Source organism: Zea mays, chromosome 3 (assembly GCF_902167145.1).
Source record: "Zea mays cultivar B73 chromosome 3, Zm-B73-REFERENCE-NAM-5.0, whole genome shotgun sequence".
In the NCBI taxonomy this organism is placed as follows: Eukaryota; Viridiplantae; Streptophyta; class Magnoliopsida; order Poales; family Poaceae; genus Zea; species Zea mays.
In genome coordinates, this window is record NC_050098.1 from 174,051,557 (window position 1) to 174,066,992 (window position 15,436).

The window sequence follows — 15,436 nt, forward strand, 5'->3', positions numbered from 1 at the left end:
TCTTAGAGTTTTTGCTAGTTGTATTGAGCCGCTTACCTCTTTCTGGAGGGACTAGCTTTGTTTTCAGCTTTTGTGCTGATTTTGTGCTCTGATTTGGTTTTTATGCTCCAATGAGTTGTTGGCTGCTGGCTAGTGGTGTTGAGCCCTATTTTTTCCTCTTATTAAGTGTTAGCCTTTCTAGCTTGGTCATGTTGAGTCATTGCCCATTTTTTGGGGACCAAGTTTTGCTTACTAAAAAATTACTTGTTTTGGCTTTTACCTGGCTTTTGGTCATTTGAGTGAGTTTCTCTTCTTCTTCCTTCTTTCTGCTATATATGCTCACATGGTGGTGTTGACAATGCACTCCTCAAGGGGGAGATTGCAAACACAAAGTTGACTTATCCCTTGTGGTTTGGGTTGATGATGAGTGATTGTCAACGGGTAGCACTCTAGGGTAGACAGTGGACTTACCAGAGCATGAGATTATGTTGTGCAACCATATCGGCCAGTGTTGTATGCAGGTGCGGAGCACATAGAGGGGGGTCGACGGTTTAGGTGAAGGTCATGTGGGCTCACGTTGATGGACCGGGAGCAGTGAAGGACGAGTGCTGGGTCATGACTGATGGACCGAAGCAATTAGGTGACTAGCTATGGTGGCTGACACCTAAGACACACACTCGCACAAGGACATGGCAGAGCGAGTCGTGTTGCCAGTGCAGTCGAGGACTGGCAGGACACGTGTCCAAGATGTGGGGCACACACACATGGTACTCATGACAGTTTGGTGGTTGTACCTCAACCACCGAGCGCTATGGACGGTGGGTTTTTGACTGGCACTACAAGAAATCCTATAATCCATGACGAATTTTTGGTGATATTTATTGAAAACGTCACAACTCAAGTAACATCTATGTTGATTTTACATAGTTTGTCACATATATGCAAATGGCCCATCCGACCTCCCATTCGGAACCAGCTTTTATGACAAATCCTTGCCACAGTCCCAAATTGCGGATATAAAAACTTCATGATTTTGTCCATCCTATAATGATGCTTTTGTGACAAATTATAATTCATAACTGTATGACCAAGCAATAGGTATAGGTAACTTATTGTCGGTGTTTCGGACCCGGGGGACCCTCAACCGGACCGACTAGTGAATTTAGTGCCGCGTGCCCCTATCCAGATGGGTTGATGCAAGATGGAACACAAGCGGAGGGATGAGGCTTATATTATCTTGCACTGGGGGTGCTTGCAGTAGGGGTTACAAGCGTCGCGAGGGAGAGCGAGAGAGAGAGAGAGAGGATCCGGTCCTGAGGTGAGGTGTCTGAGTTAGCCTCCACCGCGTCTCTCCTACTCTGCCTGCCCTTGCTCGCACCCTCCTTTTTTCCCTCCCCTAGGAAGGCCCTGGACATCCCCTTTTATAGATGCAAGGAGATAGTCCAGCTGTACAATGGGGGTGTAGCTATGCGCTAACGTGGCCGGTGGAGGAGTGCCTGAGCCCTGTAGATGTGTTAACGTGGCCGTCGGGGAAGTGCTTGAGCCCTATAGAAGCGCAGCTGGCGGTGCGGCCCGGGGTCCTGCTGACGTCTCTTTGCCTTTGTAGGGGGTTTGAGAACAACCGATGTCATGGACGCATGCAGTGAACCATCATTACCTGTTGCCGGAGTAACTTAGATGGGACACCGGTCTTGTTCCTTCGTAGCCTGAGGCGGCTAGCTAGGGGTAGGTAATGATGGATCCCCAGTAGCGTAGTTGGCCTGAGGCCGAGGTCGGGCGAGGCGGCGACTCCTCCGAGGCTGAGGCTGAGGTCGGGCGAGGCGGAGATCTTCCCCTGAGGCCGAGGCTGAGGCTGAGGCCTGGGGTCGGGCGAGGTAGAGACCTTCTCCCGAGGCCGAGGCTGAGGCCGAGGCCTGAGGTCGGGCGAGGCGGAGCTCCCTGTTGCGCCCGAGGCTGAACTTGGGGGAGGTCGTGACTTACTGTTGTTAGTCTCACCCTGGTGGTTGGCACAGTAGCCGGAGTGGGGCAAACAATGTTTTTTCCTGTCAGAACGGTTAGTGAAAGGGCGAAGTGACTGCGGTCACTTCGACCTTGCCAACTGAGGCGCGTGTGTCAGGATAAGGTGTCAGGCGATCCCCGCATTAAATGCGCATGCGATACGGTCGGTTGGTAAGGCGATTTGGCCAAGGTCGTTGCACGACAAAGTTTGCCTGAGCTAGGCTTCGAGTGAGCCGAGGGTGCGCCTTCTGCCTGTGGAGGCCCTCAGGCGAGGCGTGAATCCGCTCGGGACTACTGTTCCCACCCAAGGCCGGGCTCGGGCGAGGCGAGATCGCGTCCCTTGGCAGGCGAGGCCTTGACTTGAACCGTGCTTATCAGTCTTTACGGTTTGTTCTGAAGACGTTTTCCAGCCGTGTTTAGGAGTGTTGGGGGTACCCCTAATTACGGTACCCGACAATAGCCCTCGAGCCTCGAAGGGAGTGTAAGTACTCGCTTGGAGGTTCTAACAGATTTTTGTAAGGGGACCAGCCCTTCTTGGTTATATTTTGTTCCAATGGGTGCGCGCGAGTGCACCCGTCGGGTGTAGCCCCCGAGGCCTCGGAGGAGTGGTTTGACTCCTTTGAGGTCTTAATTATTTTTGTGATGCCTCGGTCGGCCTTGTTGTTCCCTCATGTGGCCTGGCCGCAGCCCGGGTGCATGGTCGGGCCTCGAGTTTTTAAGCTGGTTTGTTGACGTGGTCGACAATTTGGCCGTAGCCTGGTGCGAGAGCAGCCCCCGAGCCTCTGCACGGAGCGAGAGGACGATCGAGGACCGTCTCGACTTTTGTTGTACGCCCCTTCGTCGCCTTTCCTCAAGGAGGAAGGGGGGAAGGCACCGTGTTACCCTCGGAGGGCACCGAACACGGTGTTTCCAATGAGATGCTAACGGGTGATCCGAGTGGACGCCCGAGCCACATTCGATAAGGGTCGGGTAGTGGCCCAGAGGCGCGCTCCAAAAGTACCTGCAGGGGATTTGCTGGACCCAGACCCATTTGATAGGGTCCGAGGGCTTGGTGCCTCCCTCCGGTGGGATTCCATTACAAATCGTTCCCACTGGTCTTAGAAATGTCCTAGGGTACCTCGGGAGCGCAGCCCAAGCCTCGGCCATGTAACGGACGTACCCAGGGTCATCCCTAACTCTGCGTGCTCTGGGGTGGCTGTCGAACCCTTCCGAGGGGCCAGCCTTCGAACCCCTGATCAGTAAAGGGCTCTGTCGGTGTCTCGAGACCGGGGGGTCCCTCAGGCCGACGAGTGAGTGTGCCGCGTGCCCCAGCCCAGATGGGTCGAGCGCGTGGGCGAGCGCGAAGGGGGGAAGCGAGGTGGCCGAAGACGGGCGTGAGAGAGGTGGAAATCCCGCGGCCTTCGTGTTCGTCCCGCGCCCAGGTCGGGTGCGCTTGCAGTAGGGGGTTACAAGCGTCCACGCGGGTGAGGGAAGCGAGCGGCCCCAAGAGAGCGCCTGCCCCGTCCTCGTCCCCGCGCGGCCAACCTTCTCTAAGAAGGCCCTGGTCCTTCCTTTTATAGGCGTAAGGAGAGGATCCAGGTGTACAATGGGGGTGTAGCAGAGTGCTACGTGTCTAGCGGGGGAGAGCTAGCGCCCTAAGTACATGCCAATGTGGCAGCCCGAGAGATCTTGGCACCCTGCTGGTGTGATGTCGTGGCTGTCGGAGGAGCAATGGAGCCTGGCGGAGGGACAGCTGTCGGAGCGGTTGAGTCCTTGCTGACGTTCCCCTGCTTCCGTAAGGGAGCTGAGAGCCGCCGTCGTCACAGGGCTAGCGGGGCGCCATCATTGCCTATCTGGCGGAGCTAGCCAGATGGGACACCGGTCTTGTTCTCTATGGCCCGAGTCGGCTCGGGGTAGAGTGATGATGGCGCTTCCTGTTGACGTGGCGGGCCTGTGCCCTAGGTCGGGCGACGTGGAGGCTCCTCCGAAGCCGGGGTCGAATCTGTCTTCCATGGCCGAGGCCGAGCTCGAGCTCCTGGGTCGGGCGAGGCGGAGGTCGTTCGGTAGAGGCCAGGGCGGAGTCCGAGCCCTGGGGTCGGGCGAAGCGGAGTTCGTCGTCTTCTGGGGCTCAGCCCGAGTCCAAGCCCTGGGTCGGGTGGAGCAGAGTTCACCGTCTTCCGGGGCCTTAGCCTGAGTCCGAGCCCTGGGTCGGGCGGAGCGGAGTTCGCCGTCTTCCGGGGCCTTAGCCCGAGTCCGAGCCCTGGGTCGGGCGGAGCGGAGTTCGTCGTCTTCCGGGGCCTTAGCCCGAGTCCGAGCCCTAGGTCGGGCGGAGCGGAGTTCGCCGTCTTCCGGGGCCTTAGCCCGAGTCCGAGCCCTGGGTCGGGCGGAGCGGAGTTCGCCGTCTTCCGGGGCTTAGCCCGAGTCCGAGCCCTGGGTCGGGCGGAGCTTCCTATGGCGCCTTTGGCAAGGCCTGGCTTCCTGTCAGCATCACTCTGTCAAGTGGCGCTGCAGTCGGAGTGGCGCAGGCGGCGCTGTCCTTCTGTCAGACCAGTCAGTGGAGCGGCGAAGTGACGGCGGTCACTTCGGCTCTGCCGGAGGGCGCGTGTCAGGATAAAGGTGTCAGACCACCTTTGCGTTAAATGCCCCTGCGACTCGGTCGGTTGGCGCGGCGATTTAGTCAGGGTTGCTTCTTAGCGAAGGCAAGGCCTCGGGCGAGCCGAAGATGTGTCCGCCGTTAAAAAGTGGGGCCTCGGGCGAGACGGAAACCCCTCGGGGTCGGCTGCCCTTGCCCGAGGCTAGGCTCGGGCGAGGCGTGATCGAGTCGCTCGTATGGACTGATCCCTGACTTAATCGCACCCATCAGGCCTCTGCAGCTTTATGCTGATGGGGGTTACCAGCTGAGAATTAGGCGTCTTGAGGGTACCCCTAATTATGGTCCCCGACAGTAGCCCCCGAGCCTCGAAGGGAGTGTTAGCACTCGCTTGGAGGCTTTCGTCGCACTTTTTTGCAAGGGGGCCAGCCTTTCTCGGTTGCATTTTGTTCCGGTGGGTGCACGCGAGCGCACCCGCTGGGTGTAGCCCCCGAGGCCTCGGAGGAGTGGTTTCACTCCTTCGAGGTCTTAATGCCTTGCGTAATGCTTCGGCTGGTCTGGTTGTTCCCTCATGCGAGCAGGCCGTAGCTCGGGTGCACGGTCGGGGCCCAAGTTCTCGGGCTGGTATGTTGACGCTGTCAACGGTTCGGCCGGAGCCGGGTTTGCGAGAGCAGCCCCCGAGCCTCCACACAGGGCGAGAGGGCGATCAGGGACAGACTCAGCTTTTTTACATACGCCCCTACATCGCCTTTCCGCAAGGAGGAGGGGGGGAGAGCGCCATGTTACCCTCGATGGGCACCGAACATGGTGTCTCCGGTGAGCTGCAAGCGGGTAATCCGAGTGGACATCCGTGCCCCGTTCGTTGGGGGTCGGCTAGGGGCCCAGAGGCACGCCCAAAAGTACCTGCGGGTGATCTGCCGGACCTGGTCCCCTGGCGACGGGGTCCGAGGGCTCGATGCCTCCCTCCGATGGGATTCCGTTACAAGATCGCTCCCGCTGGTCTCGAAAATGTCCTAGGGTACCTCGGGAGCGCAGCCCGAGCCTTGGTTATGTATCGAACGTACCCCTGGTCATCCCTCGCTCGGCGTCTGAGGCGACTGTGAACCCTTCGGGGGCCAGCCTTCGAACCCCTGATCAGTAATGGGCGCGGAGCCCGAGTAGCCTGAGGCGGCCGTGGAACCCTTCGGGGGGCCGGCCTTCGAATGTGACAGAACCTCCCAAGTAATTAGGCCCACCTACAGTTGTCCTTGTCCAACGGACTTTAGACAACCCTGTAGGTGCCCCTGACTACTCGACAAGTTCGGTATCTTTCCTTACCTTACCAGGAACGTCTCACCCGTCTTGCAGACATTACAGAACATCAGAGATAAAGAAATGCGGAAGCGAATTACATAATCTTACATTTATTTCAAAAGCAAGCTTGAGTTATGTTATTACAGACCAGACTAAAAGTGAGTGCATAGAAGTAATATTATACAAACCAGGGAGGCACAAACTCCTCCCGAGAAGTCATAAGCAAAAGATCCTAAGTGGAGGACCGAGTCCTCCCGCACTTCAGTCATGTTGTTCTTCTTTTGGAACCACCTTGGCACAGAAGCAGCAAAAGTCTGCTACTTCCTCACCTAAAAACAACGAAGGGATAAACCCTGAGTATGGAATACTCAGCAAGTCTTACCCGACTAAAGAAAAGACTTTCAAGGGTATGCTGGTTATATGGGAGTCAAGGTAAGGCTTTTCAATATTCAAAGACTCTGTTTTGCAGAAATGCTTACTAAAGTGGATCCTTAAAAATCCAGTTTTAATTTGTCAAGTTAAGTAAAATTACCTGCACTAGAGTTCTTTCTACCCTAGTTCAATCACTAGTCCTATACTAGCCAATTTCTCAACAAAAACCCTTTATCTTTTAGTGGAGTTCTACGTGTAAGTCAGTGGCCAAGTCTCCATAACCGCGGAGGTACGGCGATCCGAATCGATTATACTCAGCTGAGGATCTCCAATCACACGACATATGTAGCACTTAACCCTTGCATATGTCAACCCGCCACCGGGGTTCTTAAGACCGGATCAGGTTCACGCAAACCGAGAGCACAGCTACACCACCGTCTAGCCTCTTGCCACGGAGGGTACACGCTACTCTCGCCACCGCTCCACGCCCATTTCGTGTTATCTTATTCCGGCCTTAGTCTACCCGAGGCAAGGCTTACCCATGACGAGGCATGTGACCAGTTAAAGGGTCCTCGGTCAGCAGGCCTACATCGACAAGGTCCTTAATCGACTCAGACGGAGACACTACACCGAGACTCTCTTCTCGTGCAAGTCACCCGCCCGGTCTCAGCTTAATCTTTTTAACCCAAAAACTTGGTACCTGGCAGAGGTACATCTTTTCCGATGTTGAATCCATCACGGCCGTGATGGATCCACCATCAAGTTTTATTTTTTGAAAACATCCCACCCACTTTTGCCACAACATCTTTTGTAAAAACAAAACCTTTTGTTTTTCTAAAGCAAAGCTAAGCATCAAAAAGCTTTTGTAAAACAGGGGATTAAGGAAGGTAATCCAATTCAAGGAAGGTAATGCAGGAATGGTTTTATCAAGCAACTCCTATCACCTAATGCAGCAATCAAGTGAGAAAGATTTTAAAATAGCAAGGAAGGTGGCAAATGCACCGGGGCTTGCCTTCGTTTACAGGTGATTCGGGTTCGGATCCACAGATATCGAAGTAGAAACTATTCCCGGCCTGGGATTCCGAAGGTGGTGGTGTCCTGTCTTCGGGGACTTCTACCTCTTCTTCACGTTCTAATCATAACCATACATAAGTATAAGAATGGATGCCATGGGATGCTCATGAGGATGCAAAGATAACATAAACTTATTATTTATGTCTTGAATACAACTTTCCTTCACGGAGTTCCGGGAACTTAGGGTTTCCGGAGTCGGTAAAGGAGTTCATAGGGCAGGGGGGGTGTTTTGGGGTTTGGTGATCAAACAAGGTCCAAATCAATTCAAACTCTACCCAAGGCTTCTAAATATTATATAACACTCATATAAAAATTTTGGGCATTTTAGGACTTATCAATTATTTTCTAAAAATCTATAACCAAGACTTTTAACTACTTTAAATACCCTAAAATTTCTTACTTCCACTAAAAATCACAAACTTATTTTTATTAAATACTATGGAAAATAACAAACCTAGGAAAATTAGTTTCACAATTTTAGCATTTTTCTACATTTTTCTACACATTTCTAAAGTTTTCCTGAAAAAGAAAAAGGAAAAGAATTAAATAGAACTGGGCCGGATTCAGCCCAGGCGGCCCAGATCCGCGCGAAATCGCGCGCGCGCCCGCGCCCGCGAGGCGAGTTTGCGCAGAGGCCCTCGGCGTTTTGGCTAACTGGAGATAGGGGCAGACCGGCCGATTGGGGCAGTGACCGGCGCTCCCGAGCGACATACACAGGATTAAACCCCTAAGGAGTATTTCCCCTAACCTAATTGCACGAACGACCGACTACAGAGCTCTGGCCACGGTGACCGAGAGCATTGCGGACGGATGAGCGTGTTCCCGATGATTGGAGGTATCTACATTCAAATTGATGGCTTGGCGAGCATCACTGAACTATGAGAAGACTTAAACAAGGTTTGAATCGGACAAAGCGTTACCAGAATCGGCTGGCCACGGTGGACTTGGTTTCACGGTGGCGGGGATCGGATTTGGGGGGAATTCCAAATTCAAGCTCTCTGGTGGGAGGTTTGGGATGCAAGCGGGTGCGATAGCTAGTAGAGTACATGGCGGAGCCGAGGGGGGCTCAATTTATAGACTCCGAGAGCGGTGGCTCTCAATTTGACCGCGACGAGCTGGCGGCCGGAGGCAGGGAAGAAGCTTGGCGCGCGGAGTACGTGTCCTATGGCGTGGCAAGGCCTTAAGTAAAAGAAGGACGGCGTATAGTAATCGACTGCGATGTGGTAAGATGGCCGACGGCGTGGCATAACAGCAAAGAACGGCAGCACGCCGGTGATGGCTGTGCGGCCACGTCGCCGGTAAGGGGAGAAGTGACCGAGTGGCCATAGTGCTCCAAGTTTATCCACGGTGAGATCTTTTCAAGGTGAGCAACATCCACACGGCCGCGGCACCAATCCCGGCAAAGCGGTCGCCGGCGGTGAGATTTTTCCACGGCGGTCGATCTGATCTGGTTAGAGCACTGTACCATGGGATATGTTCATCAGTGCACCTGACAGTCACAGTTTAGGACCAAATCTCTTTAAAGTTTCTCTAGTAACTCACTCCACTCTCTGTAGCAAAGTTTTAAAGCTACAAACCAGCTACAATTCGACTATAGGGATTGAACTCATTTGAGCACTGGATCCAAATCAAAATCGAGCTCAAAGTTCACCCCATAGCACTGTAACTCTGAAATTCAACTTCAAGCAGTCTGACAGCCCATCTTTGATTGGGGTTTTTCTCCAAATTTCACATAAGACCATGGCTTGAATCCTTAAACAAAGTTGTTCCCCTATGATTGGTCTTCAAACATGTTGTGGTCACTTTGGGCAAATTCCCTATATTTTAAAAGATACATGGCTCCAAAGTTGAACCAATAAAACTGAATTTCAGACTTGGTATAGAACTCAATTGAGGTCCATTTTGCATTTAAGTCCAAAACTTAGGGTTTGGCTTTCAAGTCCACATACTTGTAATCCAAAGGACTTAAGATACTTATTTGGCTTGGTTTTTGCACTTTAGTCCAAAAGTGGACCAATTTTGCACATAAGCCCCTAGGGTTTGGTTTTAGGGTTTTCGAGGGTTCCAATTAGGGTTTCTGGTATCCCAGGGGTACAAAAGTGATTCAAGTTTATTCTTAGGGTCATTTTATGACTTTTACCCTAAAGCTTTTAGGTTTTCTTAACTTGGGTTAAGTTTTACCCCTTTAACCACTATTTAGGGTTAAGTCCATTAACCAGGATTCCATTTGCAAAAACATTACAACAATACAACTTGTTTGAAATTTTTGCCTAGTGAATGCACTCTAGGTGTGTCACACATATGCAATGCCAATGCTTATGATGTCATGCTCAAGTTTTAGTTATAGTAACACTAGGGGTGTTACATCCTTCCCCCCATAAAAGAATCTCGTCCCGAGATTAAAATCCTAGGGTAGGTAATGGTAAAGGAAACGCATCACATTTTTATTTCCTTAATTTTGGTACAAGGCAGGGGTGATGTGGGGGTTACTTCTTTATTACACAGCTATACAGACTTTACAATTTACAAGAGGTTATAAAGCCTGGAAAATTCTTTTCTAGAAAATCTTGGGTTTCCCATGTAGCTTCATCTTCAGAATGCTGGTTCCACTGTATCTTATAAAACTTGAGAGTCTTTCTTCGGGTGATCCTGTCCCTTTGGTCCAGAACTCGAATAGGATGTTCCGAGTATGTTAAGTCTGATTCCAGGACAACATTAGTCGCTTCAATGGTTCGATCAGGAACCCGAAGACACTTCTTCAGTTGTGACACGTGGAACACATTGTGCACAGCAGACAATGTTTCGGGGAGATGAAGTCGGTATGCCACTGGTCCACATTGCTCAAGCACCGGGAATGGACCAATGTACCTGGGTGCAAGTTTCCCTTTAACCCCGAAACGCGATACACCTTTCATTGGTGAGACCTTCAGGTAAACATAGTCTCCTTCCAGGAAATATAAGGGCCTTCGCCGTGTGTCTGCATAACTCTTATGACGAGCTTGTGCCTTTTTCATATTATGAATAATTCTCTGAACCTTTTCTTCGACCTCTTTCACCATATCAGGCCTAAAGAAATATCTTTCTCCAGGTTCAGACCAATTTAGCGGAGTTCGACACTGACGTCCATATAAAGCTTCAAAAGGTGCCATCTTGATACTTTCTTGATAACTGTTATTGTATGAAAACTCCGCTAGAGGCAAACATTCATCCCATTTTAGTGAGAAGTCCAGGACACATGCCCGCAGCATATCTTCAAGTATTTGGTTCACTCTCTCAGTCTGTCCACTGGTTTGAGGATGATAGGCCGAACTGTGGAGTAACTTAGTACCCAAGGATTTGTGAAGTGCTTCCCAAAACTTGGCTACAAATTGAGGTCCACGATCCGACACTATGGTCTTTGGAACACCATGCAGACTAAGAATACGAGCAATGTACAATTGGGCATAGACAGTAACTGGGAAATTTGTCTTGACTGGCAGAAAGTGAGCAATCTTTGTAAGCCGATCAATTATAACCCAAATAGAGTCATACCCCTTTGCTGTCCTGGGTAGTCCCACAATAAAGTCCATACTGATGTCTTCCCATTTCCATGTTGGGATTGGCAAGGATTGTAATGGACCAGCAGTTTTCATGTGTATGGCCTTGACACGTCTGCAAGTGTCACACTTAGCCACATAGCGTGCAATTTCGATTTTCATCTTTGTCCACCAGTAATGTTGCTTTAAGTATTGATACATCTTAGTGCTTCCGGGATGAATAGAATAACGACTAAGATGTGCTTCATCAAGAATTTGCTGGCGGAGCTCTTCGTTCTTTGGCACTACTATGCGGTTTTTAAACCATATCACACCTTGATCGTCTTCCTTGAAACACTTGGCTACTCCAGCCTTTATCTTCTCTCGAATGTGCTTCATACCCAGATTATCTTTCTGAGCATCAATTATCCTTTGCAGAATGATTGACTCAAGCTTTAACTGATTTAGAGTCCCTTGTTGGATGATCCCCAGGTTTGGCTTTTCCATTTCTTGACACAAAGTGTTCTCGAAGGTCTTCGCCATAAGACAGTGGCAGGAAGTCTTACGACTCAACGCATCTGCCACCACATTGGCCTTGCCTGGGTGATAATGGATCTCCAATTCATAGTCTTTGATGAGCTCAAGCCATCGTCTTTGTCTCATATTTAACTCTGACTGGGTGAAGATGTACTTCAAACTTTTATGATCTGTATATATGTGACAGATATTACCCAGCAGATAGTGACGCCAAATCTTTAGGGCATGAACCACAGCAGCTAGCTCCAGATCATGAGTTGGATAGTGCTCCTCATGCCGGCGCAACTGCCTTGAAGCAAACGCAATCACTCGGCCCTCTTGCATCAGTACACAGCCGAGCCCACTGCCAGATGCATCACAATATACATCAAAAGGTTTAGTGATGTCCGGTTGAGCTAATACCGGAGCAGTGGTCAATAGTGTCTTCAGTTGCTCAAAGGCTTCATTGCACTTAGAAGACCAATTGAACTTAATGTCATTCTTCAACAAACTTGTGATTGGCTTCACAAGCTTAGAAAAATCTGGTATGAATCTGCGATAATACCCAGCTAGTCCAAGAAAACTCCGGACTTGGTGAACAGTTGTTGGGGGTTTCCACTCCAGAATATCTTTGACCTTGCTAGGATCTACCGCAATTCCTTTAGCCGATAACACGTGCCCCAAAAATTGAATTTCTTCCAGCCAGAACGCGCACTTACTGAACTTGACATATAGCTGATGTTCCCTGAGGCGCGTCAATACAATCCGTAAATGCTGAGCATGGTCTTCTTCATTCTTGGAATATATCAAGATATCGTCGATGAAGACTACCACGAATTTGTCCAACTCGGGCATGAACACCGAGTTCATTAGATAAGTGAAATGGGCAGGAGCATTTGTGAGCCCGAAAGACATTACCAAGTATTCAAACAATCCATACCGCGTAGTAAACGCGGTCTTCGGTATATCCTCGGGCCGAATACGGATTTGATGATAACCCGACCTGAGATCAATTTTGGAAAATACCCTCGCCCCAGTCAGTTGATCAAATAATATGTCGATCCTTGGAAGGGGGTACTTATTCTTGATGGTGACCTCATTTAGGGGTCGATAATCCACGCACATTCTCAAGGTTTGATCCTTCTTCTTAACAAAAATGGCGGGACAACCCCAAGGGGACGAGCTTGGCCGGATGAATCCCTTATTCAGTAGATCTTGTAATTGAATTTTCAATTCCGCCAATTCATTAGGGGGCATACGGTACGATCTTCGGGAGATGGGAGCCGTACCGGGTTTTAGCTCAATTACGAATTCTACATCTCTTTCAGGGGGCAGTCCAGGCAAATCTTCCGGAAATACATCTGGAAACTCACATACTACCGGAATGTTCTTGATCTCTGGTACAATGGCTTCATAGACTCTACCAGAAGCTTTGGCTGGATTGGTTGCGGGGAGAGTCAAAAGAATCTCTTCTTGGTTATAGCTCAACCTGACGGTTCTGAGTTCAGTGTTGAGAATTGCCTTGTATTGGGTTAACCAATTCATACCCAAGATTACATCTATATCCTGGCCTTTCAGAACGATCATATTAGCAGGAAAGTTCCGTCCGGCCATTGTTACTGGCACTCCATAGGCCACTTCTCTAGTATAAATGTGTCCCTGAGGTGAATGAATTTTAAATCCCTCCTTTGATTCATGGTATGCAATATGATGTTGTTCCACAAACTTCTTGCTAATAAATGTATGTGAAGCACCAGAATCAAAAAGAATAATTGCTGGGTGACTGGCCACGGGAAACGTACCCATCATCACCGGCTCTCCTTCCGGTGTAGTAGCCACTTGAGTGTAATATACACGCCCCGTTTTCTTCGTATTCTTCCCCATAGCATTTCCTTTAGGCTGAGCTGATTTCCCAGATCCTTGCGAAGCATTAGATTGATTTTGCCTAGGATATGGGCAGTCTTTGATGAAGTGTCCCGACTTGCCGCAATTAAAGCACCCAGTTGAAGAACTAGGCAAGGCAGGAAATCGAGTGCCTGGGGCACCCGGCTATTTTGGGGTAGTGGGGGTATTGTTGGGGCGGATAATGATTGGCTGTTTGAAGGGAAATGAGGGTGGACGAGAAAAAGTGCGATTTTGGCTTGAAGGTCGGATCACAAACCGTGGTTTCTTCGCCTGGCCCTGACTAGGCCTCTCACCACCGAATCTCTTATTCTTCCCAGAATTTGTGTACTTGGCTTCAACAGATAAGGCCGTGCTGACAGCCTTTCCATACGTGAGATCTATGCATGTGGCCATTTTCCTTTGTAGCCGATCATTCAGTCCTCGCATAAAACAGTTCTTCTTCTTTAAATCCGTATTCACCTGGTCGATGGCATACTGCGACAGGTGATTAAATTTGTTGAGATATTGGTTGACGGTATCTCCACCTTGTTGTAACTTCATAAACTCCTCTTGTTTCATATGTAGCACTCCTTCGGGAATGTAGTGTTCACGGAAGGCTGCTTTAAACTCATCCCAAGTGACTTGATGGTTGACAGGTTGGATAGCCACAAAATTTCCCCACCAGGTACTGGCAGGACCACGGAGTTGTTGTGCGGCGAATAACGGCTTCTGCGTTTCTCAGCAACGGAGAAGACCAAACTTTTGCTCAATAACCCGAATCCACTCGTCAGCTTCTAGGGGATCTTCAGCTTTGACGAATAGGGGTGGACGGGTTTCCGAGAAATCCAGATAGGTGGTCTCACGGGGACCTTGCGGATAACCTCTTCCTGCCTGCTGCTGGAATTGCTGCTGACCCGCCATTTCCCTAAGGAAGCGGGTATTGTCTGCGGTGGCATTCACCAAAGCGGCGATCGCCTCGGCTAACGTGGGAGGAACCGGAGGTGGGTTTGGGGTAACATCCCGTCCCCCAGAAGTTCCTGCTGCGTCCTGTCCTCGAGTCCTGGTCGGCATCTGTGGCAAAAACATTTGAAGTAAACAAAATGTGCCAGAGAAAACCTTCCATTTTACATTACTATAAAAAGTAATGATACAGACTCGATATTACACAACAGGATACAATACCTATTATACAAAAGTTCAACCTATTAAACAACAGTACACCCTACAATACCCTACAATACACTACTCTACCTCTATTACACCATTATTCCTGCTTGCCATTACTCTTGGCGGCTTCATCGTCAGGTGTGGGAGTCCAGACATCAACCAACCTCAAAGAAGGAGGGGGCTCAAAAAGGTCTAACTCCCCACCCAGCACACGTCCCGCAACGTGAGATGGTCCAGCTTCCGCCTCAGCAGGTTGTGCAGGCTCACTTGGGTGTAATTGTGAGTAAAGTATATGGACTTCCTCATGCAACGTATTGCAGTAAACCTGCAGGTCATCGACAGTCGAGCTAAGTTCTTTAATTCGGGCCTGAGCCCTTGCTTCCTTAGCACACATTAGCAAACGAGACTGTACGGCCCAGTCAAGTGCTAAGTCTCGATCAGCGAGTTGATCCTGCAAGTGTCGGATGTCCCTTCTCAGTTCATTGATTCTATCTCCGTCAGCGACCCAAGCATCGGTCCTCTGTTGAAGAGCTGCTTGAAGTCGACTCACACGAGCTTCAAGATCTCCGATGGGGTCATTACTTCCACTGCTGCTGCTTTCATGTCGGGGAGCCAATTGATGCCGAGGCACCCCAATTGGTCCCGTAGACTTGCGTGCTGTTAGCCTGGTGCGTGGCGGCATCTTTTCTAAGGGGGAAAATATTATTAGTATAGTGCTTAGCATGATGCATGTATAATTACAGAATCAACCTTAGTCGATTCAACCTTCTATACGTTGCACTCTTCCTATCTGGTCTTTAAGATAGACTCTTCAGAATACTTAGGTAAGAAGAGAAAAGAGTTTTTAGATAAGACTTTTGAAAATCCTTTTGAAGATGCCTCATAATATCTGCCAAGAAGGGCTACGCTCCGATACCAGCTGTGACAGAACCTCCCAAGTAATTAGGCCCACCTACAGTTGTCCTTGTCCAACGGACTTTAGACAACCCTGTAGGTGCCCCTGACTACTCGACAAGTTCGGTATCTTTCCTTACCTTACCAGGAACGTCTCACCCGTCTTGCAGACATT